The following is a 10,812-nucleotide window of genomic DNA, read 5'->3' on the forward strand; positions in this document are numbered from 1 at the left end:
GAGATAAAGTTGGGGAGGTAGATAAGGGTCGTATTATATAGGTCTTATAGGCCTTGGGTAGGGGTGATAGGGAGTTTAGGGTCCTTGTAGGCAGTTGGAGCTTGTAAGTGTGGTGAGAAGTGTTTGGAGAGCTTTGGGCAGGAGAACGACTTGATCTGTTATACATTTTTCAGAGATTGGTAGTGGGGGGAGTGTAACAGCAGAGAAACCCTGATTGGAGGCAGTAATGCAGAGGGGAGACAAGAGAACTAGTGTAAAGATTAGGAATCTATTTTGTAGGTTGAGCTGACAGGGCTTGCTGATGAGCTATTTCTTTGCCAGTCTACTTCTTAAAGTATTTTCTCTCCACATTTTCACTTTCACGAGTTGACAGCTATGTGGTGATAGGTAAGACTGATACAGCTTAAATCTTACCTCCTGCCCACGTCTAACTATTAAATTTAGGAATGGGGGAAGCACACAGAAGCATGAGTAAAGCTGAGATGTTTTTATAGTTGCTTAATTGACCAAGAATTAAGAACTGGAAGAACCCCCAGCATATAAAGTTTTTTTCTTAACTCCACCTGCTCATTTATATGATCTCTTCTTTCTTGGGGAACTAGGCTTGTGTTCTGTCTCCCCCCCACCCTCCCCCTGGCCCTCCTCTTTATGAGGACTTGTTTTCCTTAATTCACAAGATAGATTACCATCTGACTTTTTCTCAGATCTCTCTTCAGAACTCATTTTGTCCATCCTGTTTGATCACATTGGGACCCAGTCAAAAGAGCACAAGACGATTGACATTTTCAAATGCTTAGGGTTTCTCGCCCGCAGTATTTCTGTTTGTTTAAGTGGGCAGGAAGGTTTCTTTTTTAATAGCTCTTGCCACCTTACTCCTACACCTGCCTTTTATGTTAGTGTACAACATGGTAAATAAATTGATAAAAAATAATTTCCTACTTTTAGGCTAACATATTTAATTAGAAATATTTTGGGTTTATATTGTGGCTTGCTTTTCAGTTTTACAAAATGTTAGCATATATTTCTCATCCATTCTCATAAATGAATGTCATGTTGTAAGGATACAAATAAATAGTCGTGAAGGCAGAAGAGCCTGGCTTGGCTTTGCCACTGACTAGCTGTGGGTTATTGTGCAAATCACTTGACTTTGCTAGATCTCTTTTCTTCGCGGTTCAGGGAGATAGTGCCTAAGATTCCTCGCAGCATCTCATTAGCCCATTTTGGGTGAAGGAGACAATTATAAGGACAATTCACACAAAACCAAACATGGATTTTCTCTTACATCATTTATCTGAAATTATTATACCGTAACTCTTATTTCTGTCTAACTCCACTGAGATCTTATAAAGTAACTCTGCTCCACACTACTCTGATTGAACTTTAAACATTTTTCCCCCCTTTTTACTGATTTTCAGAGAGAGAAGAAGGGAGAGGGAGAGAGATAGAAGCATTAATGAGAGAACCATCAACATCAACCGGCTGCCTCCTGCGCGATCTGGGCATGTGCCCTGATCGGGAATAGAACCGGTGACCTCCTGGTACATGGGTCGACGTTCAACCACTGACCCACACTGGCCGGGCTGGAGACATTGTTTTTTAACGGTGTGATTCCATAGACCAGTGTATGCAGGGTTGGGATGAAAAAAGACTTAGGTTGATTCCTTTTTTCTCTTTCTTGCTAGTGTCTTATTTCAGGCAATGGGATGCAAGGGAGGAAGAAATAAAAAATTAGGAGCCCGCACAGGGAGGTTGAGGGCGGAAAGGTACAGCTTTCACAAGTCAGTGAGGACGAGAGGCTTTGCTGTGCTGTCTGAAGCACTGCCAAGGCCAGGTATTACCATTTTGGGAGGCGATTTAAGATTGTAACACTCCCCTACCATTCTGGTATTAGAGGAGGTTTTCCTCTCCTCCTTTACGTAGAAGAATTCTGAGCTATACATTAAATCCAAACGTCCTTTACTGCTCTTAATTAACTTTACCCCCCAGTTTCATGCTTCTGTTTTTCTTTTCTTTCTCTCTGGAGACATCAGCTATCTCCACCTCCTCCACTTTCCCATCTGTCCTTCTCCTGTTGGCGGAAGGAGATGTTTACTTTATATTTATTTTAATTAATGGATTTGAATCACAAGTTGATGTTCATCTTTAAGAGGTAGCGAAAGGGAAAATCATCTTCTTTAACTTGGCAGAAAGGAGCTGTACGTTCCTTGCCGGCGCTTGCCTGGAAATGCCGGCGAGCAGGGCAGGGAAGGTTCCAGAGCCCTGAGCCCTGGTGGAGAAGGGACCCCGAACCCTCCGACCGCAGGGAGTGAAGATGGGCACAGCTCCTCGCAGTGAGATCGCACCTTCTCGGGAAATGCCTCTCTCAGGGATACGTGGGAAGCACTGCCTGATGTTTAATGGTCTGCCAATTTAGGATCAAATTCCCTAGGAACAAAATAGGATGCAATTTAATTGCTTGATCCCTCTGATTAATAAAATCCACCACAAAGGGTCCTTTTATAGTTGCACAAGGCAAATAATACGTTTTTTAAAAACCTGCTCTTTTGAGTATATACCTCAGGATACATCCTCGGGCATTTAACTGACTTGGAATCAATAGCCACAGTACTAGTTACACATGTTTCTAGAAGAATGAAATGCTACTCATCAAAGCCTTCTTCTGGGAAATAACCCAAATAAACTAAAAATCTTGTCCAACTAGATACTCCGTTATAGATAGCATTTTAGGGAAAGCATGATAAATGACAGTACAATTTGAAAGTGGAACAGCAGGAATGAAGGAAGAAAGAACAATCGACTTGAGGGGTTGCCAGTTCTAGTCTTGGCTCTAACAACCTGCTGTGTGACTTTGGGTGAGTCATTTCACTTATTGGAACCTCAGATCCCTTGTTTATAAAGTGAAGAATTTAGCCTAGATGATTTACTACTTTTCTTCCAGCTTTTTAAAAAAAATCTGTGAATTTAAAAATTGTAATTATATGAAATTAAGTAATATAATTTAATACTGTAAAATACTGCAGAGCACCATAAAAGACACTTTTAAAATGTATTTTTAAAAGCAACACTTGAGAACAATCAGTAACATGCACGCAATGATATTTTATTTCTCTTTTGTCTGTGTCATTTCTACCTAAAGCAGATTATTTTGACATTTCCTGAATATAAATCATTGACTAAAATGAGCAAGAGCTCTTGTTTAAAATAATGCTTACCATTATTAAGTTTCCACATTATTTTTAAGGAAAAGCATTTTTTTTTTCATTCTAAGCATAAATTACCATGCAACAAGAGTGCCATGTAGTGCTGTTGAGAAAAGCAAAACATGCCTTGAGTTAACTACACATTTCAACAGGACCTGCTGAGGTAATTGACAGCCAACATCACAGCTCGGAGAAATTCCTCTAAAGCAGCAGAGCTTTAGTTTAATTAGATAATTAGCCCTGGTCAGCCTATAATGAATGCACAAACAATTAGTAGTGAATTGGGGCTGCTCAAACCTATTTTTTCTTTTTTTGTGTTCCTTTGCTTTCATTAACAACTCTAACTACTGAACAATTTATGTCTTCACACTAACAATCAACTTTATTATCGGAGAACTCTTTGCAAGCGATAAAGCAGTGAGACCTGAGGTTGGTTGCACAACATTAAGTGATTATGTTAAGTAATGCCATTTATTTGCGTAGCCATCCTGCTGCTATATTATGTCAAACAAATAGGGCTTTAAAAAGCAGTGCACACTCCTTGATTTTGATGATTGCTTTATTTGTCAAACCCAAGCAACTTAGCAAGAGATGTACCTCAATTTGGAGTTCTTGCAGCAGACTTGAATAAAAGGAAACAGTTCCATAAATCTACCAAAAGCAACACCCTCAAAAAAGAGCCTCACTGTGGCTTGAAGATTCTTATGTTTGGAAGGGCTTGAGATAAATTTCAGTAAGTAAAAACCCTCGCTTGGCTGTTTTTTCCTGTTTGGAGACAGTTTTCAGTCTCAGGGATGACTGAAGGAATCATTGTGGTTTTCCCTCACATCCCTCCACTGCAAGTCTTTTCCATCCACCTGCCATTTCTTGGGGGTGGGAAGGATGGCAGAAGAGAAAAGGAAGAGAGGGGTGTGAGAAAGGGAGGAAAAGCTTTCAGATGTGGACAAGCAGAAGCTACCAAGGACACGGTGGTCATGTTCCTGTGACTTAATGTCAATGTCAGGAAGACATTTGTGTTGCTCTGGTTCTGGGCATGTAAACTGAAATACTTCATTATATATCAGCCAGAAATGGGTTTTGAAAGATGAATATTTTATGTTTCTGCAGGCAGACTATCCATCTACAACAAGATATCATTTGCTAATTCAGAAACCAGTCTGATTCCAATAGAATTTATAGAGTCCTTAACATAGAGTGTTCTTATAAAAAAATACTGTTATACTTACTAATAATCCAATCAGATTTATTAGAAAATTAATTAGCCAGTAAATAGTTTAAATTTAAGCAATGTGTCTGCTTACTACTTAAGTAGAATAAAAGATGTATAAACAGAATTTTATGGTGATTGGAATATGCACATTGGCTTATAATTTCTTATCTTGAGACTTCCCATCTGGCTGATCTTAGAAATATGTTTTTTTCTTTTTCCCCCAGTAATAACTAGCAATTAGAGTTTCAGAAATGCCAATTTAAATTAAAACTCTCATTTCCAACATAACTTAGTGAACTATATAAAGCCTCTTCATTTTATTCAATTGACTGTTTTGAAAAAGTAATTTAAATAATTCAGAGCCAGAATGAAGCTGTTCCAGCAATATTAAGAAAATAGTGTAAATCTTTCCAATTGATGGTGATTTTTATTCTTACCACGGGCACAGTAATTTCATTGGCATTAGTGTTTATATTACCCAAATATTGACTTTATAGCAGTTAGTTCATGTAAGGCAGGGTTTCTCGGCTTCGGACTGTTGACATTTTGGATCGGCTGGCTCTTTATTGTGGGGCTGTCCTGTGTGTCCTGGGGTGCTTAGCAACACTCCCAGCCTCTATCCACTAGATGACGGCAGCACCAACGGCTGCCCACGTGACAACCATAAATATCTCCAGACAGTGACAAAAGTCCCCAGGCTGGGGGACAAAATCATCCCTGGTTTATAATATGGAATAAGAACTTGGTAATTAGTTCCTTTAAAATCATTTTAGTATAAAGAAAATGAAGTGTGTTGAATCTGGATGTTTAGATACCCTTTAGTAAGTGAAGTCTTAATATAAATAAAACAAAAGAATCAGAGCCCTGCTGACTTCCAGTTTGGAGTGGTTTTGGGGGGCACCGGAAGAACACTTCTGCTCGCAAATTCCAATGGCCTGCTGTATCATTGGAAGTTCGAACTCTGCGAAAAAATTTTCCTTTTAAAATGCAAATATTCCTGAGAGGAGCATCCCTTTACACTAAAACTGAAGCTAGTTTTCAGCCAAAAACTAGCATTTTGTTAACATATACCTACTTTTTATTTATTTATTTTTATGACCAGGTCCTTCACGACAAGGACTCAGAGGAAAATTCCCTTGGGAGTTGAGAGTTGGTGGGTGAGTGGGACGCAAGCTCCGTGTGTGGGAAAAGGAATGATGAAAGCGGACAGAAAGCACTGAAAAGATCCTTCAGACCACATTTTTTAATGGGTCAGCCTGTGAACCCGCGACCTTTTTGGTGTAAGGGCCAGTGCTCCAACCAACTGAGCCACCTGGCCAGGGCAAGGGCTTTAAAAAACCCCAATACCAGACATATACTAATAGATATTCATGATTTCACAGGGTGGTGATTACAGACAAGGTAAAACACTAAATAGAAGTTTAAATTATTCCAAAGGAATAGTAACTACGAAAGATCCTTAATTATTCTGAATTCACATTATCTTTTAAGGTACCTTTTATTATTTATTGTTAGCTACCCTGGCCCCTATTCATTCAGATATTTGTAAACTATTACAAACATTAAAAGGCGAACAGAAATCTGGGGACTGAATATGAAAACGGCCAACTCACACTAGGCGAACCTGTCTTGACATGGTTAGGACAGTCGGAATCATGCCGCACAGTTCTCCTTAGATTACATGTCTCTAAACATACACAGTGCATGTTACAGAAATTATTGGATGTTGTCAATAGGACAGTCATGGGATGCCACAGACCAGAACAAGTGGTGGTTTACTATCAGGACACTCTATAGATTTTGCAGCAATTCCCTGCATTATATTACTAATAAAGCGCTTTACTTAATAAGTTGTTGACCAAAGGAACTTCCTACAAACATTTTGCAAGACAATACTAGATCTAAATATACAATATTTACTTGGAAATTTTGCAAAAAAATGAACCTGGACACTTTAGTTTCTTGATAAACTCCTGCTTCAGGCTCTGCGTCTTACTGGGGTTGATTAGTATGGTCACCAAACCTGTAAGAGATAAAGTGACAGAAGCCCTGGAGTTCAAGCAGAGTGTGGGAGTCCAGACTGTGCCACCTGGGCCACTTCCTCATTTTTAGCAAAACCAAGGATGATACCATGAATATCTTTTTTTTTGTTTTTGCATTTTAAAAAATTTAATTTACCTTTGTTGTTGAAAATATTACAGATGTCCCCTTTTCCTTCCCCATTGACCCCCTCCTCCCTGCTTCCGCCTCTCCCCCAGGCCTTCACCACATGGTTGTCTGTGTCCATGGGTTATACATATATACATACAAGTTCTTTGGTTCATCTTTTCCGGCCCAGCCCCCTTCTGAGGTTTGTCAGTCTGTACCATGAATATCTTCACACGTTAGTGGCTGTGGGGCTTAGTCCTTTTGCACTCTTCCAAGCAGGGCACGTCGTGGAATACTCTCCTAGAAGAAATGGTAATGGGAGGACGTTTTGGGTGAGGACAGGACTGTGGAGGAGCAAAGGAAATCTGGTGCAGAAATGCTGCTTTAATGTGTAATTTGCCCAATTGCTGGAAGAGTGGATTCTGAATTGCTTTCTTCTTTTTTTTTCTTTCTATTAAAAAAAGGAGGGGGTGGAGATAAACAGTCTTATTTAGATTCCTGAGCACCAGGTAGGAAGCATTAAAATAAACTGTAAAAGAAATCAGCCCATGCGAGAATCTGTGGTCAGCCATGGCACCTGGCTTCCCCCCGTCCCCAGCGAGGGGCGCACCCCGGGGAGCTCGCCTGCGCCTGGCCGCCCATGCACCTTCGCCGAGAAGAGAGCACCCTTGCTCCATGTGTTACTGACAAGTTTACCTGAAGCCAGAAAGGGTGCTACAAGGTGGCTCCTTCTGCCTCCAATGTTTCGCTGGTCCTTTGGGTCCCGCAGGGCTGCTGGGCGCTCTCCTGGGCCCCTCTGCTGGGTTAGCGCAGGTGGTCTGAGAAGGCTGCCCCCGACTGGGGCGCCCCACCGGGTGTTCTCTCCCGCACGGACACTGGGGGGCCCACCAGGGACAGGCGGCCAGCCGCTGTCTGACACGTTTTATTTTAAATGCACGAAGTGGACTTTAGTTACTGGTGCAGTTTTCTTGCTCTAACGCTAAAGCAGAGAAGTATCTAAGTGAACGGGATTAGTGAAAATGAATTTTCCATTTAGCCATGGTCCCACTGTACGACTTAGTCTCTCATAAAGAATTTAGGAAGCCTGGTGGATGCAACTATTTTTATTTTGGCCATTTGGCACCCGGCTTCTAATTATTTATTTCACAAAGTGCACTTCATACTGCAGTGTTTATTTTGTCTGTGAAGAAAAGTCCTTCTGGTATTTCTTACTAGTTGCGGAATTTTCACACTAGCAGGTGACTCTTTCAGCATGTGCAAATCACATTTGTACAGCAAGAAATCCTGTTGGTGGAATAATAGATTTACATAGCACCAATCTTCTGGTGCTTCTGGATGAAGGATTTGGGGCCCTGCTTAGATTTCATGGGGGAATGGGGTGGATAAAAGAGAAATCATTTCAGACAATGAAGGTGGTGAAAATGATGCTCCGAGTGCAAAGTAAAGCACCTGGTAGACTTAAAGTTACTGGTTTTACTCTTCCCGGGTTGCTGTTGAAATAAAGAGACTGACAGTTGCCAGAGGAGAGGGGGTTGGGGGGATGGGTAGAAAGGTGAAGGGATTAAGAAATACAGATTGCTGTTTACAAAATATAGTCACGAGGATGTAGAGCACAGCAGAGGGAATATAGTCAATAATATTCTAATAGGTATGTATGGTGCTAGGAGGGTAGTGGAGGTGTTGGGGATTGAATAGTAAATATGATTAACCACTATGCTATATACCTGAAACGAATACAAAATAATGTTGAATGTAAACTGTAATTGAAAAAGTAAAATAAAAAAGAAAGAAGTGGTCCTTACGTGCAGCAGCTCCCTGGGAGTCAGAAGAAAGATGAAGTAATGGTGTATTAGCCAGAAACAGTAAGTAACAGAGAATTTTATGAGTGATTTGTAGTCTGGTAGTTTGTATTTTTTAATAATAGCATGTACTTAGAGGTTTTTATTCTTTAAATTACTTAGATAATCTAAATGACAACAGGCTTTCCCACTTATATGCTTCCTTTACCCGGTATTATTGGGGAATGAGGTTTTCTTCACAAGGAAATTTGTTAGAAAGTCTATTAAAAACAAGACAATAGTGCTGAGTTAGCAGAAACTCAGAACTTTTCACCATTGATTCGGTCATGTATTCATTCAGCAAGTGTAGGAAACACCCACTCCGCGGATTAGATACTCCTCTGTGGGTGAGGGATGCGACAGTGACAAGACAGGCGAGGTTCCTGTTTGCGTGGAACTTACATTCTGGAAAAGGGGACAGAAAGAAAACAAAGGGACAAGGTACTTTCAAAACTCCCGGAGTCCTGGGATAAAGACAACCGAGCGAAGGTCACTAGGTGACTGCGTGGCTGGGACACCGAGAGAAGTCCTCTCAGTGAATGTGGCCTTTGAGCCAGACTCGACTAAGGCAGGACGGAGCCGGCCGTGGCAAGGCCGGGGTCAGACATTCCTGGCAGAGGCAGGAGTGAGCGTGGTAGCCTGAATAAACGAGTTTTGGGGCGTGCATTTTTATGTGTACTAAAGATAATTTTGTATTAATAATCATACCTCGTATCCTGTAGACCCTCTTGTCTTTTCCTGGTGTTATCCTGTTTTCTATTGAACGTCTCAGTGTGCCATCCTCAGAGAACCCTTCATCCCTTTGGTATAAGCCTAGGAAGAACGCACGTGGTCCCAGGGAGACAAATTTGTTGCTCTCAGTAGACTCAGCTTATGTACATGTTACAAACAGGGATGGGGCAGCCAAGGACGCTATGGGCTCTGGACCCCACTCCTTTCTCCTGGCCTGGATTTTTAAAGTTCGGCCCCTACTTGTGGCTCCAGATGCTTAGAGTTAACATCTTCCACCTCCTGTCTCCTCCATCTCCTCATGCTAATTTCTTTAACCAGGAACTTTCCTTTGTTAGTTTTTAGAAAAAGCAAGGTACTTCTGATTCTTCATCCCAGCCGGTTGATAGCTGAGTACGGGCGTACCTTGGAGGCCCTGCAGGTTCAGTGCCAGACCCCACAGTGAAGCACGTAGTATTGCAATGAAGCAAGTCACATGGATTTTTTGGTTACCCAGTGCATAGAAAAGTTATGTTTACTCTGTACTGTAGTTTATTAAATGTGCAATAGCATTGTGTCTAAAAAAAAATCAATGTGCATGCTTTAATTAAAAAATAATTTATTGCCCTAGCCTGTTTGGCTCAGTGGTTAGAGTGTCGGCCTGCAGACTGAAGAGTCCTGGGTTCGATTCCTGGTTGCAGGCTCAATCCCTGGCCCCAGTTGGTGCAGGAGTGGGAGGTGACCGATTGATGTGCCTCTCTCATATCGACCTTTCTCTCTCTTTCTCTCTCTCCCTTCCACTCTCTCTGAAAAGCAATGGACAAAATATCCTCACGTGAGGATTAAGAAAAAAATACTTTATTGCTAAAAAATGCTAATCATCTTCTGAGCCTTCAGCAAGTCATAAACTTTTTGCTGGTGGAGGGTCTTGCTGTGACGTTGGTGGCTGCTGACTGATCAGGGTGGTGGTGGCTGAAGGCTGGGGTGGCAATTTCTTAAAATAAGGCAGCAATGGAGTTTACCACATCAGTTGACCCTTCCTTTTGTGAATGAGTTCTCTGTAGCATGAGATGCTTCTTGACAGCGTTACCCACAGAACTTTCAAAATTGGAGCCAGTCCTCTCAAACTCTGCCACTGCTTTACCAACCAGGTTTATGTAATATTCTAAGTCCTCTGTTGTCATTTCAACAATCTTTACAGCATCTTCACCAGGAGCAGATTCTATCTCAGGAAACCACCTTGTTTTGCTCACCCATAAGGAGCAACTCCTCATTCATTAAAATTATATGAGACTGCAGCAATTTAGTTACATCTTCAGGGACTACTTCTAATTCTAATTCCCTTGCTATTTCTACCACATCTGCAGTTCCTCCGCTAAAGCCTTGAACCCCCTGAAGTCATCCACGATGGTTGGAATCAGCTTCTTCCAAGCTCCTGTTAATGTTGATATTTTGACGTCTTCCCATGAGCCACTCGTGTTCTTAATGGCATCTAGCCTGGTGAATTCTTTCCAGGAGGTTTTCAGTTTACTGTGCTCAGATCCCTCAGAGGAATCACTATCTGTGGCAGTGCTAGCCTTATGAGATGTGTTTCTTCAGTAATAAGGCCTGAAAGTCAACATTACTCCTTGATCCATGTGCTGCAGATTGGATGTTTTGTTAACAGGCATGAAAACAATATTAATCTCATCGTACATCTTCAGTAGAG

Source organism: Miniopterus natalensis, chromosome 14, assembly GCF_054644295.1.
Source record: "Miniopterus natalensis isolate mMinNat1 chromosome 14, mMinNat1.hap1, whole genome shotgun sequence".
NCBI lineage: Eukaryota > Metazoa > Chordata > Mammalia > Chiroptera > Miniopteridae > Miniopterus > Miniopterus natalensis.